We start from the raw sequence: 19,467 nt of genomic DNA on the forward strand, positions 1-19,467 counted from the left end.
TCTTGTTGTTTTTCGTCAATGCGACTGTCACCTGGGATGGCAACATCAATGATCCAAACCTTGTTCTTTTCCACAACTGTGATGTCTGGTGTGTTGTGTTCTGGAACTTTGTCAGTCTGGATTTGGAAGTCCTACAGTATCTTTGTGTACTCATTTTCCAATACTTTTGCAGGTTTGTGATCCCACCAGTTCTTTGCTGCTGGGAGGTGGTACCTGAGGCATAAGTTCCAATGAATCATTTGGGCCACATAGTTGTGCCTCTGTTTGTAGTCTGTCTGTGCGATTTTCTTACAGCAGCTGAGGATATGATCAATGGTTTCATTGGTTTCCTTGCACAGGCTGCATTTTGGGTCATCAGCTGATTTTTTTTATCTTGGCCTTAATTGCATTTGTTCTGATGGCTTGCTCCTGGGCTGCAAGGATTAGGCCTTCTGTCTCCTTCTTCAGGGTCCCATTCGTGAGGCAGAGCCAGGTCTTCTCCTTATCAGTTTTTCCTTCAATTTTGTCAAGGAACTTTCCATGCAATGTTTTGTTGTGCCAGCTGTCGGCTCTAGTTTGTAGTGCAGTTTTCTTGTACTGGTTTTTTGTCTGCTGTGCTTTGAGGAGTTTCTGATTTTTGACTTCAATCAAAGCAGGTTCTTCACTTTGCTTTACATATTCTGCCAGGGCATGTTCTTCTTCTTTGACTGCTTTTTTTTACTTGTAAGAGTCCTCTGCCACCTGATCTTCTAGGCAGATATAGCTGGTCAACATCACTGCGAGGATGCAGTGAATGATGAATGGTGATGAGTTTTCTTGTTTTTCTGTCCAAATTGTCCAATTCCGCCTGTGTCCAATTTATAATGCCAGCAGTATATCTTATGACAGGTATGGCCCAGGTGTTTATGGCCTTGATGGTGTTGCCTCCATTGAGCTTGCTTTTGAGAATTTTCTGACCCTTTGTGTGTATTCTTTGCTGACCACAGTTTTCACATGTTCATGCTTGATGTTGCCCACTGTAATATGCCCAGATATTTATAGGCCTCTGGCTGGTGACACTTTATCAGAGGGATCATGGCAATAATGAAAAGCAGAGGGGACAAAGAGTCTCACTGGAAAATTCCTCTTCTGATGTTGACAAGTCCATAGCTTTCATTTCCAACAAACAGTTCAGTTTTCCAGTGCTCCATCATGTTTTCAATAAAGGTGCCAACATTTTTACTAATCCCGATGGCGTCCAGGCACTTGATGATCCAGCTGTGTGGGAGTGAGTCAAAGGCCTTTTTGTAGTCAATCCACGTCATGTGAAGATTAGCTTTTCAGCTTTTACAGTTCTCCAGAATCCTTTTGTCAATTAATAAATGGTCTTTTGTGCCCCTACTTTTCCAATTGTTACCTTTCTGTTCATCTGGCAAGATGTTTTTCTTCTTCAAGATAGTCTTGAATTCTGTCAGCTATGATGCCAGTCAGTAGTTTAAACATAGTGGGCAGACATGTTATTGGCCTGTAGTTTCCTGGTGCTGCTCCTTTTGCTGGATCATTTTATATCAGGTATGTTCTCTCAGTTGTTAGCCATTCACTTATACTTCCTTTCTGCAGCATCTCATTGAATTGTTGGGCCATTTTCCCATGTAAACTAATCAGATGTTTGAGTCAAAATCCATGAAGTTGATCACAACCAGGCGATGTCCAGTTCTTGACTTTTTGCACTCGTTTGCTGATCATTTCGGTTGTTATTTCCATCTGTTCCATTTTGTTCTGTGAGAATTTTCCTTCAAACTCCTTTATCCACCCAGCGTTTTTGTTGTAGGTCTTATTATTTTCCCAAAGCTCTTTCCAGAATTTCGTTGTTGCAGTTTTCTCTGGCTTTATGGTTATTGTGTCTGTTGTTTGGTTCAGACTCTGGTAGAACCGTCTTTGGTCTGACTGAAACAGTTGATTTTGTCTGTACTGGATGATGGCTTCATATATTTCCATTTTTCTGGCTATTGCTGTAATTTGTTCTTTCACGATTTCCAAAGCTTCTTCAATTTTTCTGGTGTTCAGCCAGTACTTTCTGATCAGGTATTGCTTGATTTTGTCATTCTTCAGTTTCTTCTCTTTCATATTTTTCAGGTTACTTGCATCTGATCTAAGTTTTTTGATTTTCAACTCTAGCTTGACCTTGCACTTTGGTTTTCCAGTCGATTTCCTTTGGGGCTACCTTGGTTGTAGGAGCCCGAGCTCTTCTGTTACTATCACTGCTGCACTGTAGGCAAACTGGTTTGTTTGTTCAATTGATGTTATTTGGACAGTGGAGATTACTGTGTTCACATCTTTCATGAGAGGCGCCAGGTGTCTCTTGGGCACTGTTTTTAGAGTTGGGAGCCGCTTTCTTGTTGCATTTGCTGAAGCATGAGCCATGATCTTATCCTTGAGCTCTTGTTGTCTTGCTGTCAAGGTTCCTGGTGATTCAACAGGTGTTTCAAGTGCTGGTTCTTCAGATTCTTGCAAAAGCTCCACACTTTCTTCTGGTTCAATCTGTTCCACCATTCCAAGTGTTGCTGGAGTCTCTGCTGCTGTCTGTACTGTGACCTGATGGTAATTTGCTTTGCAGATTTTCTGGATTTCTTCGAGTTCACTTCACTGAACACTTTGTTTCTGATTATGAATCTTCATTGGTCAGCCATTCCGTAGCCCACTTGTCGATGGATGTCCAGAATCAGCAGCATCCGCCACAGTCCTTTTATCCTGGGCGACGACCGAACCAGTTTAGACTTCGTTTTGGTTTGATTCTCCATAATGCTAATGGGTTAGGTGCTCTTAGTTCCACTCCTCAGCTGAAACCTCTCTGGCTTGGTTGGACCTGCCGGTAGTTACACTACTGCCAGCACAGCTCTCAGCATCATTGGAGCAGTTAAGCCCCCCACCACAACAAGGTGGCACCTAATTATTATTATTTACTGATTTTTTATTGTGTCAAAAGAGACTTGAGAACATACTGCAAGTCGCTTCTGGTGTGAGAGAATTGGCTGTCTACAGAGACGTTACCTATGGAATGGCCGGATGTAATATATGGGAGGCTTCTCTCATGTCACCGCAAGCTAGAGCTAACAGATGGGAACTCACCCCATCTCGCAGATTTGAACTGGCAACCTTCATGTCAGCAACCCAACCTTCAGGTCAGCAATTCAGCTGGCACAAGGGTTTAACCCATTGCACCACAGCAGCTCCCCTTATTTACTGATAAGATATTTTACTGATAATAAATCAGCATTTGCAAGTCTTGCTAAACAGTATGCTTCTCCTTTTTATGATATCCACCTGAAGCATCTTCTGCAGTATCCACTGTAAACACTGCAAAACAGATTCATATAAATTTCTACAACAGCCACTAGGTGATGTTCAGAAACCTTTCACTGTTGCCAATTTTTTCGGGATTCCAACACTGAGCAAAGTGGACCCCCTTTGGGGTCGAGACCCACAGTTTAAGACGTAGCACTCTAGGAAACAGGGAGGCATGTTTGGGAGGCTTCCTGAGCTCTTAGAAACCAATGGGGTGGCTCTTTAAGGAAGTAAAAACATGTAAAAAATACATTTTGACCCCTGGGAGGTTTGGCAGGGTCCAAAAGGCCTCCAAGCATGGTAAAAATAATTTCCTTATATGCATCCTTTGAGCATTTCAGAGCCTTAGGAGACCCCATGAACTACAAATTAATGGCCAGCTGACTACACTTTACTCACCCTTGAAGTAGGACAAGAAAAAGAATGACCTCTAAGAGTAGAAGTAGTAGTAATACTATTGCTAAGAGATATATCCTGGATAGTCTTGGCTGCCAGTCAAAGTTGGCAACACCGAGCTAGAAAGACACCAAGACCTTGACTTGGGATATGGGCAGCTTTCTATGACAGAATCTAGCAGTTGCAGTCCAAAAAGAAACTTTTCCAGACTCTGGCCAAATCCCATTTGCTTCCCCAGCCATCGTTATGCCTGGATTTAGTACCAACACCACCACATTTGCTGACACACTCTGGGTGGAATAAGTTTAATTCAATACAGTCAGAATGCAACTCGGGGGGGGGGGGAGAGCAAGTAAATGCAATGACGGGGGTGGGTTTGGCTGAGTAAAGAGTTAATGGCATCATAACAAGTGAGGTGGTCAGAAAAGGACGGATGGAAGAAATCTGTCAGTTTCCCTTTCTCCCAGTCATCTTTTAATTTATTTTTGGTAACTGAATATAGGCCAAAAAAATGTGCAGACTCAGGAAAGTTCTGACCAGACAAAAAAGAGCCATGCCATTCTCTTCAGAAGCAGCTCTTCCCAAATCCCATGCCTCTTGCTGAAAGATCAGCTCCCCTCCACCTATGAGAAGGGAAGGATATGGGTTTGCCCATAACTCCTTTTTTTTTCTAGAATGGAAGGAAGCGCCTTCTTGGAATGCATTTCCTCCAAGTGTTTTTCTACACATTTCAAGAACAAAAGGGAGGAGAGTTAGGGTGGAGTTTTTGGAGGAAAAAACAGTAGCAATGGGTAAGGGGGGAGAGAAAGAGGCTGAGAGGCTGCAATAAGCAAAGCAGGGGAAAGAGAAAAGGTACAGGTCATTGGGATTGCCAGGATATGCATTTATCATGTCAGAAGCAAATTGAAAATACACTTATAATGTATAGAAAAACCACAAACAAAGTTAAAAACTTGGCATTATACTAAATTTCTTTTGACCAGAGGCTGGCCACTTGGAGTGCCTCTGGTGCCGCTGTGAGAAAGTCCTCCATAGTGCATGTGGTAGGGCTCAGACTGCATTGTAATATGTGGTCTGTGGTTTGCTCTTCTCCACACTTGCATGCCGTGGACTCCACTTTGTAGCCCCATTTCTTAAGGTTGGCTCTGCATCTCGTGGTGCCAGAGCGCAGTCTGCTCAGCGCCTTCCAAGTCATCCAGTCTTCTGTGTGCTCAGGAGGGAGTCTTTCATCTGGCGTCAGCCACTGATTGAGGTTCCAGATTTTAGCCTGCCACTTTTGGCCTCTCGCTTGCTGAGGTGTTCCTGAGAATATCTTTGTAGATCTTAGGAAGCTATTTCTTGATTTAAGTCATTGTATTGCAGGTTGATATCCAAACAGAGGATGGGCCAGAGATGTCAATGCCTTGGTCCTTTCATTACATGCTGCTCGTCCTTACAGGTGTCAGGTGGTGGAATACAGGCTAAAGATGTAGGGCGTAGAATGGCCTGCCTCAAGGCAGTATGCTTGCTCCATCAATGTTTAACATTTACACAAATGATCAGCCACAGCCAAAAGGGACAGAGAGTTGTATCTATGCTGATGATCATGCCATCACCGCTCAAGCAGGGACCTTTGAAATGGTTGAACAGTAATAGTAATAATTTTTTTATTAGCCCTTATCACAATACCAAACCAAACAACAAGACTTGTCAGGACTTCATTACACTCCATATAGTCAGTTAAAATAATACACTTATAACAATACAGTAAATAAATATGATAAAACTGAACATATATATCATACTAGCTGTACCCGGCCAGGCGTTGCTGTGGCGAAGTATGGTGGTATGGGAAATAAAGTATCGAGGAATTGGTGGTAGTTAAGGTAAAGGGTAAAGGTTTTCCCCTGGCATTAAGTCCAGTCGTGTCTGACTCTGGAGGTTGGTGCTCATGTCTATTTCTAAGCCAAAGAGCTGGCGTTGTCCGTAGACTCCTCCAAGGTCATGTGGCATGACTGCATGGAGCGCAGTTACCTTCCCGCCATAGCAGTACCTATTCATCTACTCTCATTTGCATGTTTTTGAACTTTAGGGTTGGTAGAAGCTGGGGCTAACAGTGGGGGCTCTCTCTGCTCCCCCAATTCAAACCTGCGACCTTTCAGTCCAGAAGTTCAGCAGCTCAGCACTTTAACACGCTGCGCCATCAGGGGATATTATTTCCTAAAGCTTGTGAATCTACAATATTTGATTGTTTGGTTTTTTTGTCTGTTGGAGGCAAGTATGAATGCTGCAATTAGGGGAAATGATTAGCATGTAATGGCCTTGCAGCTTTAAAGCCTGGCTGTTTCCTCCCTGAGTGAATTTTTTGTTGGTAGGTGTTAGCTGGCCCTGTTTGTTTCCTGTCTGGAATTCCCTTGTTTTCAGAGTGTTGTTATTTATTTAGTGTTCTGATTTTAGAGATTGTATTGTTCTGTTTTATTATACCACAGTAATTTTTATATATTCTGATTTTAGTGTTTTTGAATACTTGGAGCCCGATTGTGTTCATTTTCACGGTTCACAGCAACACAATAATAATAATAATAATAATAATAATAATAATAATAATAATAATAATAATAATAATGACTTTGGTAATACACACTGCTTCACTCCCTTCTCAGCTTCCTTTCAGAAGAATCCTTTCTTGGGAGGTGCTAGCTGGCCCTGATTGTTTCCTTTGTGGAATTCCCAATGTCCCTGCTTTCAGAGTGTTGCTGTTTATTTACTGTCCTGGTTTTAGAGATTGTATTGTTTTGTATTATTCTACCACAGTAATTATTTCATATTACAGTAGAATATATTACATTTATCCAACATTTGCTTATCCAATGTTCTGGATTATCCAACGCAGTCTACCTTTTAGTAGTCAATGTTTTTGTAGTCAGTGTTTTAAATTAATTGTGATATTTTGTTGGTAAATTTGTAAATACAGTAATTACTACATAGCACTAGTGCACATGGAACTACTTTTTCTGTCAACTTTGTTGTATAACATGATGTTTTGGTGCTTAATTTGTATAATGATTACCTAATTTGATGTTTAATCGGCTTTTCCTGAATCCCTTATTCTCCAACATATTCACTTATACAAAGTTCTGCCAGCCTGTTTATGTTGGATAAGTGAGACTGTACTGTATATTTATAATCTTATATTATCTGCTAAGAACTGAATTATATGAGGCCCCTTCTACATCTTCTATATATATAAAAGAGTGATGGCATCACGGCGACTCACAAAACAACAAAAGTACAGGCCCCCCCAACCTCGAAATTTGACAACAAAACCCATCATCCACGCCTCTAGGTTGATACAACAAAAAGAAAAGAAAAATAAAGTCCTAATTAGAGGGAGAGCAATAATTTTTTTTATCCAATTGCTGCCAGTTTAGAGGGCTAATCTCTGCCCACTTGGTCTCCTAGCAACCAGCCAAGGGACAGCCAGGCTTCAGTTAGGGGACAGGCAGATTTAGGCCTCATTTAGGATTCTTCCACAGATTATCTAATTTGCACTGGATTATATAGCAGTGTAGACTCAAGGCCCTTCCACACAGCTATATAACCCATTTATCATCTTATATTATCTGCTTTGCACTGGATTATCTTGACTCCACACTGCCATATAATCCACTTCAGTGTGCATTCTATACAGCTGTGAAGAAGGGGCCTCATATAATCCAGTTCTGAGCAGATAATATAAGATTAGGAATATAGAGTAGAGTCTCACTTATCCAACATAAACAGGCCGGCAGGATAAGTGAATATGTTGGATAATAAGAAGGGATTCAGGAAAAGCCGATTAAACATCAAATTAGGTAATCGTTATACAAATTAACATATTATACAACAAATTTGACAGAAAAAGTAGTTCCATGCGCAGTAATGCTATGTAGTAATTACAGTAGAGTCTCACTTATCCAACACTCGCTTATCCAACATTCTGGATTATCCAACGCATTTTTGTAGTCAATGCTTTCAATATATCGTGATATTTTGGTGCTAAATTCATAAATACAGTAATGACTACATAGCATTACTGTGTACTGAACTACTTTTTCTGACAAATTTGTTGTTTAACATGATGTTTTGGTGCTTAATTTGTAAAATCATAACTTAATTTGATGTTTAATAGGCTTATCCTTAATCCCTCCTTATTATCCAACATATTCGCTTATCCAACATTCTGCCGGCCCATTTATGTTGGATAAGTGAGACTCTACTGTACTGTATTTACAAATTTACCACTAAAATATCGCAATGAATTTAAAACACTGACTGCAAAAACATTGATTATGAAAAGGCAGACTGCGTTGGATAACCCAGAACATTGTATAAGCAAATGTTGGATAAGTGAGATTCTACTTTAATATGAAATAATTACTGGGATAGAATAATGCAGAACAATATAATCTCTAAAACCAGGACAGTAAATAAACGGGAATTCCACACAGGAAACAATCAGGGCCAGCTAACACCTCCCAACAAAGTATTCCCATCATCAAAGTCTGGCAAATCCTCTGTTTTCTCAGGGCCACAGACAGCAGAAGCACATAAAATATCACAAACAACACCACTCTGAAAACAAGGGAATTCCAGACAGGAAACAATCAGGGGCAGCTAACACCTCCCAACAAAAAATTCACTCAGGGAGGAAACAGCCAGGCTTTAAAGCTGCAAGGCCATTACATCCTAATCATTTTTCCTAATTGCAGCATTCATACTTGCCTCCAACAGACAAAAATAACCAATCAGAAATATTGTATATTCACAACCTTTAGGAAATAATATCCCTTGATGGCTCAGCGTGTTAAAGCGCTGAGCTGCTGAACTTCTGGACCGAAAGGCTGCAGGTTTGAATTGGGGGAGTGGAGAGAACCCCCACTGTTAGCCCCAGCTTGTGCCAACCCAGAAGTTCAAAAACATACAAATGTGAGTGCATCAATAGGCACTGCTCCGGCGGGAAGGTAACGCCGCTCCATGCAGTCATCCCACATGACCTTGGAGGAGTCTACGGACAACGACGGCTCTTGGGCTTAGAAATGGAGATGAGCACCAACCCCCAGAATCAGACATGACTGGGCTTAATGTCAGAGGAAAACGTTTACCCTTTACCTTAACTACCACCAATTCCTCAATACTTTATTTCCCATGCCACCAGACTTCGCCACAGCAACGTGTGGCCGGGCACAGCTAGTAGCTGTATAAAATGCACACTGAAGTGGTTTATATGGCAGTGGAGTCAACATAATCAAGTTCAAAGCAGATAATATAAGATTATAAATGTGTTATATAGCTGTGTGGAAGGGCCTTGAGTCTACACTGCCATATAATCCAATTCAAATCAGATAATCTGTATTTTATAGGCAGTGTGGAAGAGGTCTAAGTGAGGCCTAGCTCTGCCTGATCCCTTGGCCTAAGTGGGTTGCTAGGAGACCAAGTGGGCAGAGCTTAGCCTTCTAACTGGCAGCAATTGGATAAAAACAATTATTCCTCTCCCTCTAATTAGGACTTTATTTTTCTTTTCTTTTTGTTGTATGAACGTAGAGGCATGGATGAGGGATTGTGCTGCCAAGTTTAGTTTTTCTGGGATATGTAGTTTTGTTGTTTTGTCCTAGGCCGAAATTTCATTATCCTTTTATATATATAGATTTTGGGGTCTTGGCCACACATAAAGTATGTTGTTCTAATGTGAGATTCCCAGTACATTGTCTGTTTGATATATGGACCAAGGTAGAAGTCTCTCACCTTCTGATACAATTTACAGTTGAAGAAATTGTTGAACAAAAGCTCTTTTGAAAAGCTATTACAGGGAAAACCAGCTGAATCCTAATCCAGCTAAAATGCAGACGTGTGCTTTTCATCTTAAGAACAGACAAGCATGTTGAGATCTGAAGATGACCTGGGAAGGAATGCCACTGGAGCATTGCAGCACGCTAAAATACCTGGGAGTTACTCTGGATCGTGCTCTGACTTACAAGAAGGACTGCTTGACTATCAAGCAAAAAGTGGGTGCTAGATATAATATCATATGAAAGCTGACTGGCACAACCTGGGGATCACAACCAGACACAGTGAAGACATCTGCTCTTGCGCTTTGCTACCCTGCTGCTGAATATGCATGCCCAGTGTGGAATACATCTCACCATGTCAAAACAGTAGATGTGACTCTTAATGAGACTTGCCGCATTATCACAGGATGTCTATGCATAAGATAAAACACTGGAAACCAGCTAAGGGAGCATCCACATTGTAGAATTAATCCACTTTGACCACACTTTAACTGCCATGGCTTACTGCTACATGGAATCATGGGAACTATGGCTTTGCAATATCTTTAGTCTTTCCTGGTGAGTCACTAAACTACAGCTCCCATGATTCCATAGCACTGAGCCATGGCATTTAAAGTGATTTCAACAGCATTAATTATACAATGTATATAGATGCACCAAAGTTTAGCACTGGCAAACATCACTTTTTGCCCTACCTCCATGCCAAGTGATTGCAAATGACCCCCCATATTGGGTTGCTGTGAGTTTTTCGGGCTGTAAGGCCATGTTCAAGAAGCATTGTCTTCTGACGTTTCACCCACATCTATGGCAGGCATCCTCAGAGGTTGTGAGGTCTGTTCGAAACTAGGCAAGTGGGGTTTATATATCTGTGGAATGTCCAGGGTGGGACATTCGTCCCCGTCTTTCCAACCCCACTTAGGCAAGAAGGACCCTTCCTTTTTCTTTGCTATCTGAATTAACAGTTACATCAGAGACTAGTGTTGAAAATACTTTGCACATCCCCAGAGACACCGTCATTCCCCAAAACGTTCCAGGCTCAGTTTAAGCATCTTGCATATGTCTCCTGGACATATAAAGGGGAGAGAAGAACCATGGGGGCCCAGATCTGAAAAAGGGAGTAACTTGGGGCATTATAAAATCAAATACCAGCCTCATTTTCCCAACCCTGGGGATAACCATTGGAGCAAGAAACAGGTCAAAGCCACACACACACACACACACACACACACACACACACACACCTTTGCCACACTTTAAGGCTCTGCCTGACCCCACCCTCTGCTCTCCAGCATCCTGTTGCTAATTCTGGGCCCGGATAAGCCCCTGGTGCTCCTGGCCGGACGTCCCTCTGTCGCCAGCTCAGAGCACATCCTTCCTTCATTCCTCACACCATGAGGGAAATATCACTCCTTGCTATTCCCAAGCCAGATGTGGAGTCCTGGTTCTCCATACACTCGGAACCATGGTGGGGCAGGATTATTTGAGTGTCGATATAAACAGTTATAAAGTTTTCATATTCTGGGTGCACAGGAAATGGTACAAAACATGTCTGCATCCCTAGATGAGTAAGATGTTCATTTTAAACTCAGTTGTAAAGTGCTATCTTTAGAAAGCTAAGCCAGCCTCAGTGGAACAAATTTATCTTCCAGTGTTACGGATTACCTTTCATTCAAAGACTGCTATCATAAGGTAGCTATCATCAGTGTTGGACTATGATTCTAGAGTCCACAGTTTGTATGGAAACCATTGCCAGAGCTGCAGTGGTGCAGTGGGTTAAACCATTGTGCCGGCTGAACTGCTGACCTGAAGGTTAGGATGGTGACCTGAAGGTTGCTGGTTTGAATCCGCAAGACAGGGTGAGCTCCTGTCTGTCAGCTCTAGCTTACGGGGACATGAGAGAAGCCTCCCAACAGGATGGCAACTCATCTGGGCGTCCCCTGGGCAACATCTCTGTGGACGGCCAATTCTCTCATAGCAGAAGCGACTTGCAGTATGTTCTCAAGTCGCTTCTGACATGATTAAAGAAAACCAATGGAAACCCACTGGGTGGGCCTGCTCAAGTCATGTTCTCTCAGCCTTAGAGGAAGGCAAAGGCAAACCTCTTTGAACAAATCTTGCCAATAAAACCCCATTATAAGGTTATCATAAATCAGAAACAACTTGAAGGCACGCAACAAAATACCATATTTCATCACATAATAGTTGCACCCCCATTTTGGGATGTTTCTCCCTCCTTCCCTCCCTCTCACCCTTATTTCTCCAAAAGGAAGACAATTTTAAAAATGTAAATTTAAGGTCTCTGAAGCTTCACTCTTCTCTCCTATATTTCTCCTTCCTCTGAGGCAAGGCAGTTCAAAAAAACTAAAATGGAGGTCCCTGGAACTCAGATCTTTCCTCCTTTCTCCAAAGAACGCCATTCAGGTTTTGTAAACTGCCTTGCCTTGAAAGAAAGAAAGAAAGAAAGAAAGAAAGAAAGAAAGAAAGAAAGAAAGAAAGAAAGAAAGAAAGAAAGAAAGAAAGAAAGGTAAGATGTGTGTATGTGTGAGTATTATTCCTCGTGTAATAGTCACTCCCTTCTTTTTTCCGGAAAAATAGAAAAAGTGTGATTATTATGTGATAAACTACGGTATGTCTTTGAGCCACATAAAGACACAGGCATCCTCATCCACCCCAAACAGAAAGAACTGCAAATAGCTAATGCTTTGGGGTGACCTTTCCAACAAACTGTTCTCAGTTGGATGGATCAGCCTACTGTCCCTGGCTGGGGAAGAATGCATTATTAAAGTAAGAGTAAAGCGTCTTGGCTTTTGGACACCTAGTGGAGACTAAGGGTCACATACAATTTAGTCAGAAAGCTACCTGATTCCCAAACCTGTTCAATGCCTTCAAATTACTGCAGATTGGATATAATACAAAGTTCCACATATCCTGCAAATATCTTGATTTGGCAGAACCTCTGCCCTCTTACTTTTTCAACTCCATTTAAAATGTTCCTGTTCTGCTCATCTCCTCTCCTTTGTGTGTGTGTGTGTGTCTGTGTGTGTAAACTAGCTTGCGTACCTGGCATTGCCCGGGTTATTTGAAAAAGTCATTTTTAAAAAAATTGTACAATATGCATAAGTTTGTGGGTGAACTTACAGCTCACATCATGCCAGATTAACCTTGAAAAATTCAATCAATATTAAAGTTCGTTATGTTGGGCAAGTTTGCTCTGGATGCATCATCGGTGGGGTTCAGTGTGCTCTTTGGCTGTAGGGTAAACTACAACTTCCACTATGGTGAGTTGGTTCCCTCAAACACCTCCAGTAGGTTGAATTAGTCATAGGGTTCTGTGTGCCAAGTTTGGTCTGGGTCCATCATCGATCGAGGTCAGTTTCTCTGGTTGTGGGTAAACTATAACTCTCAGAAAGGAAGGTCAGTTCCCTTCAAACCCCTCCAGTAATGAAATTTTGGCATATCAGGTATGTGTGCCAAGTTTGGTTGAAATCCATTGGTGTTTGGATTCACAGTGCTCTCTGGATATAGGTGAACTACAACTCCCGCAAATCAAGGTGAATTTTCCCCAGATCCAGAGTGCACTATGAACCCAAACAATGACAGATCTGGACCAAATTTTGCATGTATACCCAATATGCCCCAATTTGAATTCTGGTGGGTTTTGAGTGGAATTGGCTTGGACATTTTGGAGTTATAGGTACTGGGATGTATAGTTCATCTGCAATCAATGAGCACTCTGATAGCATTGGACCGAACTTGGCACACAGAGCCCCCATGGCCAGTAAAAAATACTGGAAGCCTTTGGTGAAGGGATCTGCATTTGTGACCAGTTTGGGGTAATTTTGGATGCTTTTGGTGAAGAATTATCTAAAGGTGGCACAGTTATTTTTAATTTGGGGGGTGGAGTCTTGGGAGGTTTCTGGATCAAGACTTAGGGGTGTCAAAGGCTACATGCAGCCTGCGTTTTTCCTCTGGCAATCATAGCAGCACTTAAAAAGGAACAGGGTTTTTCTCCCTTGACTCCAGAATTCCTGATCCAATTAAGAGACAGGAAAGAGCCCTTTGCTCCTTGAGCAGCATTTAATTTGGAGCCAGGCGCCCAGCGATTGTGGCTTTTGGAACAAAATGGAAGGCAACGAGCCAGTATTGAACACATATGCTCTACATGCTTCTAGGATCGAGACCTGAAATGCTATGGTCCAGGAAGGCTAGAGAAGAGAGATCCAGAAAACCAATCCTGTCATCTCTGCACGACATATAGACAGACTGTCTGAGCCCTTCCCTGTATGAGCCAAATGCAACCAAATAGAGCTGGCATAAGCTTTGGCCCAAAAGCTAAAGAAAGAAAATAATTGTTGGTTCTCTTCCATATTGGATGCGTGGGGGGAGGAAGAGACAATAAAACTCAGCAGTCCTTCTCAGTACATACAGAAAGAAAAATAATTCTAGTTTAGTTCTAGAGTTCTAGATTTCTTCTCTTAGGGATGAGTTCCCAAACTTCTCTTCTTAGTAAAGTATTGTAGAACGATGGCAAATACTGCAGGCTGCCTCCAACTTCACCCTGGAAAGGACATGTGGGATGGTTGCCAAAGCCCACTCGGAGTTAGGCTGTTTCCAAAGAAGTCAGACAGGCCAAAAGGAAATGGAAGAGAAACCACAGGCGTTGGACATTATGAAGCACCAGGAATGCTCAGAGCCTCGAGGCTGAAAGCTTCTGCTCTGGTCTGAAGGTTAATAACCACAAATGCCCAGAAGAAACAACCCTGGGAGATTACTTGTAAACACTGAGGTTCTATAAACTATCAACTAGTTGCCCTAAACGAAGGTCTGCACAGTGAAAGCAATGGTATTCCCCATAGTAACCTATGGCTGCGAGAGTTGGACCATAAGGAAGGCTGAGCGAAGTAAGATAGACACTTTTGAACAGTGGCGTTGGAGGAAAATCCTGAGAGTGCCTTGGGCCGCAAGAAGATCTAACCACTCCATCCTCCAGGAAATAATGCCCGACTGCTCACTGGAGAGAAGGATACGAGAGGCAAAGCTGAAGTATTTTGGCCACATCATGAGAAGACAGGAAAGCTTGGAGAAGATCATGATGCTGGGGAAAATGGAAGGAAAAAGGAAGAGAGGCCGACCAAGGGCGAGATGGATGGACGGTATCCTTGAAGTGACTTGGCTCGACCTTGAAGGAGCTGGGGGCAGCGACAGCCGACAGGGAGCTCTGGCATGGACTGGTCCATGAGGTCATGAAGAGTCGAAAATGACTGAATGAGTAAAGAAGAAGAAGAAGTTGCCCCAAACACCCATCCTTTCTCCTCCTCCTCCTCTGATATTTTTACTTCACTTCACTTTATTTCTTAATCAGTCGCTCTCCATCAGAGTGCTCTGAGCGACTTACAATTTAAAATATCATTCCACAATATAAAAACATTCAACATATGGCAAATCCCCTAACCAGTTTTCAAAGGTGCCCGGTGTGGAGACACAGCAAACATATCACAAGGTTTTCTTGGCAATACCTTTGTCATTGCCTTCCTCTGAAGCTGAGAGAGTATGCCCAAGGCCACCTAATGGGTTTCATAGCTGAATGGGGATTCGAACTCTGGTCTCCAGAGTCATTGTCCAACGCTCAAACCTTTATGTATAAATTAATACACAACAGGGTTGTGTTGAAGATTTGGAATTAGAGGCCCCACCTACGCTACTATATAATGTAGTTTGAAATTGCATTAGAATATCAGTATAATGCAGTTTAATTGCACAGAAGTGCATTATGAGTCTATACTGACCTTATAATGCAATTTCAAACTACATTAAATGATAGTGTAGATGGGGCTAGAGTTGGAAGCAATTTTGGGCAGAGCTAAAGTCAATACAAATTTACTGACTCCAGCTTCAAAATAAAAACTTATAACAATGTATACCAAACAAACCTACAATGTTCTAGCAATTCAAATAACCCAGTGATTCATGTGGGGGAAATGAAATGCCTTGTGCTGATAAAGCACAAGCCTGATAAAGAATACCAAGCCTGATAAAGAATACCATACCATAATGTGTACAGTTAGCAATGGAAAGAGAAGACTAAGGCTCCATCTACACTGTCATATAGTGTAGACTCATATAATGCAGATTGAACTGGATTATATGGCAGTGTAGACCAGGCATGGGCAAACTTCGGCCCTCCAGGTGTTTTGGACTTCAACTCCCACAATTCCTAACAGCCTACCCGCTGTTAGGAATTGAAGTCCAAACACCTGGAGGGCCGAAGTTTGCCCATGCCTGGTCTACATTGCCATATAATCCAGTTCAATTGCAATATAATGACCATGTGGATGGGGCCTGAGAGGAGATGGATAAACTCTATTTCCAAATCAGAGCTCAAGTTTTCTGTTACTGCAGTGCTAGTTGTTATTGTGTTTGTTTAGACCCTGCTATTTCTCTCTGTGAGAAAACGCAAAGTGGCTCGTAATTTGTTGTTGTGTGCCTTCATGTCAGACTTACTTCAACACTATTGAGGATAATGTTGGTTTTCATTCCTCATTCAATTTAAATTTCGAATACAGTAGAGTCTCACTTATCCAAGCCTCGCTTATCCAAGCCTCTGGATAATCCAAGCCATTTTTGTAGTCAATGTTTTCAATACATCATGATATTTTGGTGCTAAATTTGTAAATACAGTAATTACAACATAACATTACTGCGTATTGAACTACTTTTTCTGTCAAATTTGTTGTATAACATGAAGATTTGGTGCTTAATTTGTAAAATCATAACCTAATTTGATGTTTAATAGGCTTTTCCTTAATCCCTCCTTATTATCCAAGATATTCGCTTATCCAAGCTTCTGCCGGCCCGTTTAGCTTGGATAAGTGAGACTCTTCTGTACATCCAGGGAAAAATACATCCTGAGAAAAAGGTCATTTTAAACAAATTCCTACATTCCACCACTCTGTAGGGAGAAGTAAACAAATAAGACACTTCAGCTCTTAAAGAACAAATAAAACATAGGCCCTTTCCAAACAGTGGTATAAAAACCACATTGAACTGGATTATATGGTAGTTTGGACTCAGATAACCCAGGGTTTTTCCATACAGCTATATAACTTAGAAAATCCCACAATATCTGCTTTGAACTGTGTTATCTGAGTCCACACTACCGTATATTCCAGTTCAAAGCAGATAATGTGGGATTTTATTCAGCTGTGTGGAAGGGGCCCTAGTTCAAAGCAGATGTTGTGGATTATCTGCCTTGATATTCTAGGCTATATGGCTGTGTGGAAGGGCCCATTAACAGCAACTTCTTGGAAGTCTCAGTGTGCATCGACACTGCAGAATCAGTACAGTTTGTTGTCGAAGGCTTTCATGGCTGGGATCACAGGGTTGTTGTATGCATTTCGGGCTGTGTGGCCATGTTCCAGAAGTATTCTCTCCTGACGTTTCACCCACATCTATGGCAGGCATCCTCAGAGGCTGTGTGACATGGATAAACTAGGCAAGGAAAGGATATATCTATCTATCTATCTATCTATCTATCTATGGAGAGTCCAGGGTGTAGCAAGAATCCTTTGTCCACAGATATATATATATTTCCTTTCCTTGCCTAGTTTATCCATGCCACACAGCCTCTGAGGATGCCTGCCATAGATGTGGGCGAAACGTCAGGAGGGAATACTTCTGGAACATGGCCACACAGCCCGAAAGACATACAACAACTCAGTACAGTGACACCACTTTAACTGCCCTTGCCCCAGGCTGTGAAGTCCTGGGAGCTATAGTTTATTGAAACAGAGAAAACTGAAGCCCTTGCAAAACTATATCTTACAGGATATTATAGCATTGTGCCAGGGCAGTTAAAGCGGATGCCAAACTGCATGAATTCTAGATGTATAGATGAATTCTTAGGTGGTTTTCCTCCTGCAGTTCTTCAACGTCAGAGCTTGGAAAGTGTCCTATCCGCGTCCCAGGCAGTCCAAACTTTCCCAAACTCTGGCCAAACAGCTGATGTTTCTCCATCCCACCCCGAAAGGAGCTTCTGCACTGTAGAATAAATGCACTTTAACACCACTTTGGCTGCCAGGGCTCGATACTATGGAATCTGAGAGTTGGAGCTTTGCAATGTCTTTAGCCAAATAGTCCTGGCGACTCATGGAAGCGTGATCCCCATGGCATTGGGCCATGGCTGAAGCAAACATCGCCCCCTCCCAGGGACCCGGTAACCGCGCACTTACCCGGTCCCTGCTCCGCTCGGCCAAAGCTCCGCCGCGGATCTGGGCGGCCCTTGCTTGGGACTCGGGCCCGGGGAACTGCGGGCAGGAAGGGGGAGGCTCCGGACGGCCCTCCAGCCCCCCCTCCCTTCCTCCCTCCCTTCTAGGCCCCCGCCATCGCCAGCAAGGGGAGGGGCTGCAGGGAGAAAGACACCTCCCCTCCACTCCCCTCCCCTCTCCAAGGCCTGGCCTGTTGCCCCCTCCCTTCGACGCGAGAGGCCCCTTTGCACATGCTCTGAGGCTCGGCTAGGCTTCAGCCACACATCAATGGGATGCCCTGGCTTCCAGAGGTGGAGGAGATCCTCAGGCAAGCTGGATTCCCTCTGCACATGCTTTGGGGCTCTCCTGAACATCAGCCATGGCATCAGTGGGATGTCCGAGACTCCAGAAGCCAAGGACGTTCTTAGATCTGCCTAGGCTATGCTAGAGGCCCTCTGCATATGCTCTGAAGATTTATCGGGCTTAACCCCTGGAAACAATGGGAGGTCCTGGCCTCCAGAGGTGGAGGAGATCCTCAGGCAGGCTGCTCTCCTGAAAGCCAGTATTGCATCAGTGGGAGGTCCTGGTCTCCAGAGGTGGAGGAGATCCTAGGGCAAGCCAGATTCCCTCTGCATATGCTCTAACAATTGACTAGGTTTCAGCTACGCTATCACTGGGATGTCCTGAACTCCAGAAATGGAGGAGGTTCTTAGCTCTCTGCATATGCTCTGATGCCTTCTGTACATGCTCTGAGGCTTCATTGGGCTTCAGTCATGGAATCAGTAGGATGCCCTGGCCTCTAGAGATGGAGGAGGCCCTAGGGTAAACTGGATGGCCTCTGCATATGCTCAGAGATTCACCTGGGCTTCAGTTGTGGTATCAACAGGATGTCTTGGATTCCAGAGGTGGAGGATGTCCTTGAGTAGCCAAATGATCTCTACACATGCTCTGATATGCTACTAGGCTTCGGCCATGGCATTGATGGGATGTCCTGGCCTCCGGATGTGGAGGAGGTCCTATGGTAAGCTGGACTCACTCTGCGTATGCTTTGAGGCTCCCCTGAATGTCAGCTATGGCATCAATTGGATGTCCTGGCCTCTATAGGTGGAGGAGTTTCTTAGACCTGCATAGGCTTCAGCTATGGCATCAATGGATGTCCCGGACTCCAGATGTGGAGAAGGACCTAGGGCAAGCCAGATGCCCTCTGAGTATGCTCAGAGACTTGACTTGGTTTCAACCATGACATCAATGGGATGTCCTGCGCTCTATAGGTGGAGGAAGCTCTTAGAGAGCTGCCTAGGGAATACCAGAGGCCCTCTGCACATGCTCTGAGGCTTTATTGGGCTTCAGTCGTGGAATCAATGGGATGTCCTGGCTTCCAGAGGTCCTAGGGAAAACTGGATGCCCTCTGCACATGCTCTGAGACTCAGCTGGGCTTCAGTCATGACATCAACAAAATGTCTTGCACTCCAAAAGTGAAAGAGGTCCTAGAGTAGCAAAAGGACCTCTGCACATGCTCTGAGATTCAACCAAGCTTCAGTGGTGGGTTGTCAATAGAATATCCTGGCGTCCAAAGGTGGAGGAGGTCCTTAGAATCACGTAAGGTAAGCCATAGGCCCTCTGCACATGTTCTTAGATTCCAGTAGGATCTATGTTTTATGAATTGGATGTACTGGTAGCTGGGGAAAGGACCAACTCTGAGAAAATCTATGGGAGGA

At 43.2% G+C, this 19,467-nt stretch overlaps 1 protein-coding gene across 2 annotated transcripts in view; it reads right to left on the bottom strand.

The window, feature by feature from the left end:
- prx (periaxin) overlaps positions 1-19,467 on the bottom strand; it is a 35,707-nt gene that overhangs the window by 15,021 nt on the left and 1,219 nt on the right. The window contains exon 1 of one of the 2 annotated variants that reach the window (XM_008113814.2): positions 17,735-17,868. The exons of the other annotated variant lie outside the window; for it this stretch is intronic. The gene's annotated coding sequence lies outside the window, so the exon portion shown is untranslated. Of the gene's footprint in view, positions 1-17,734; positions 17,869-19,467 lie in introns of those variants that run through there. 2 annotated transcript variants of the gene reach the window in all.

Source organism: Anolis carolinensis, unplaced genomic scaffold (assembly GCF_035594765.1).
Source record: "Anolis carolinensis isolate JA03-04 unplaced genomic scaffold, rAnoCar3.1.pri scaffold_10, whole genome shotgun sequence".
NCBI lineage: Eukaryota > Metazoa > Chordata > Lepidosauria > Squamata > Dactyloidae > Anolis > Anolis carolinensis.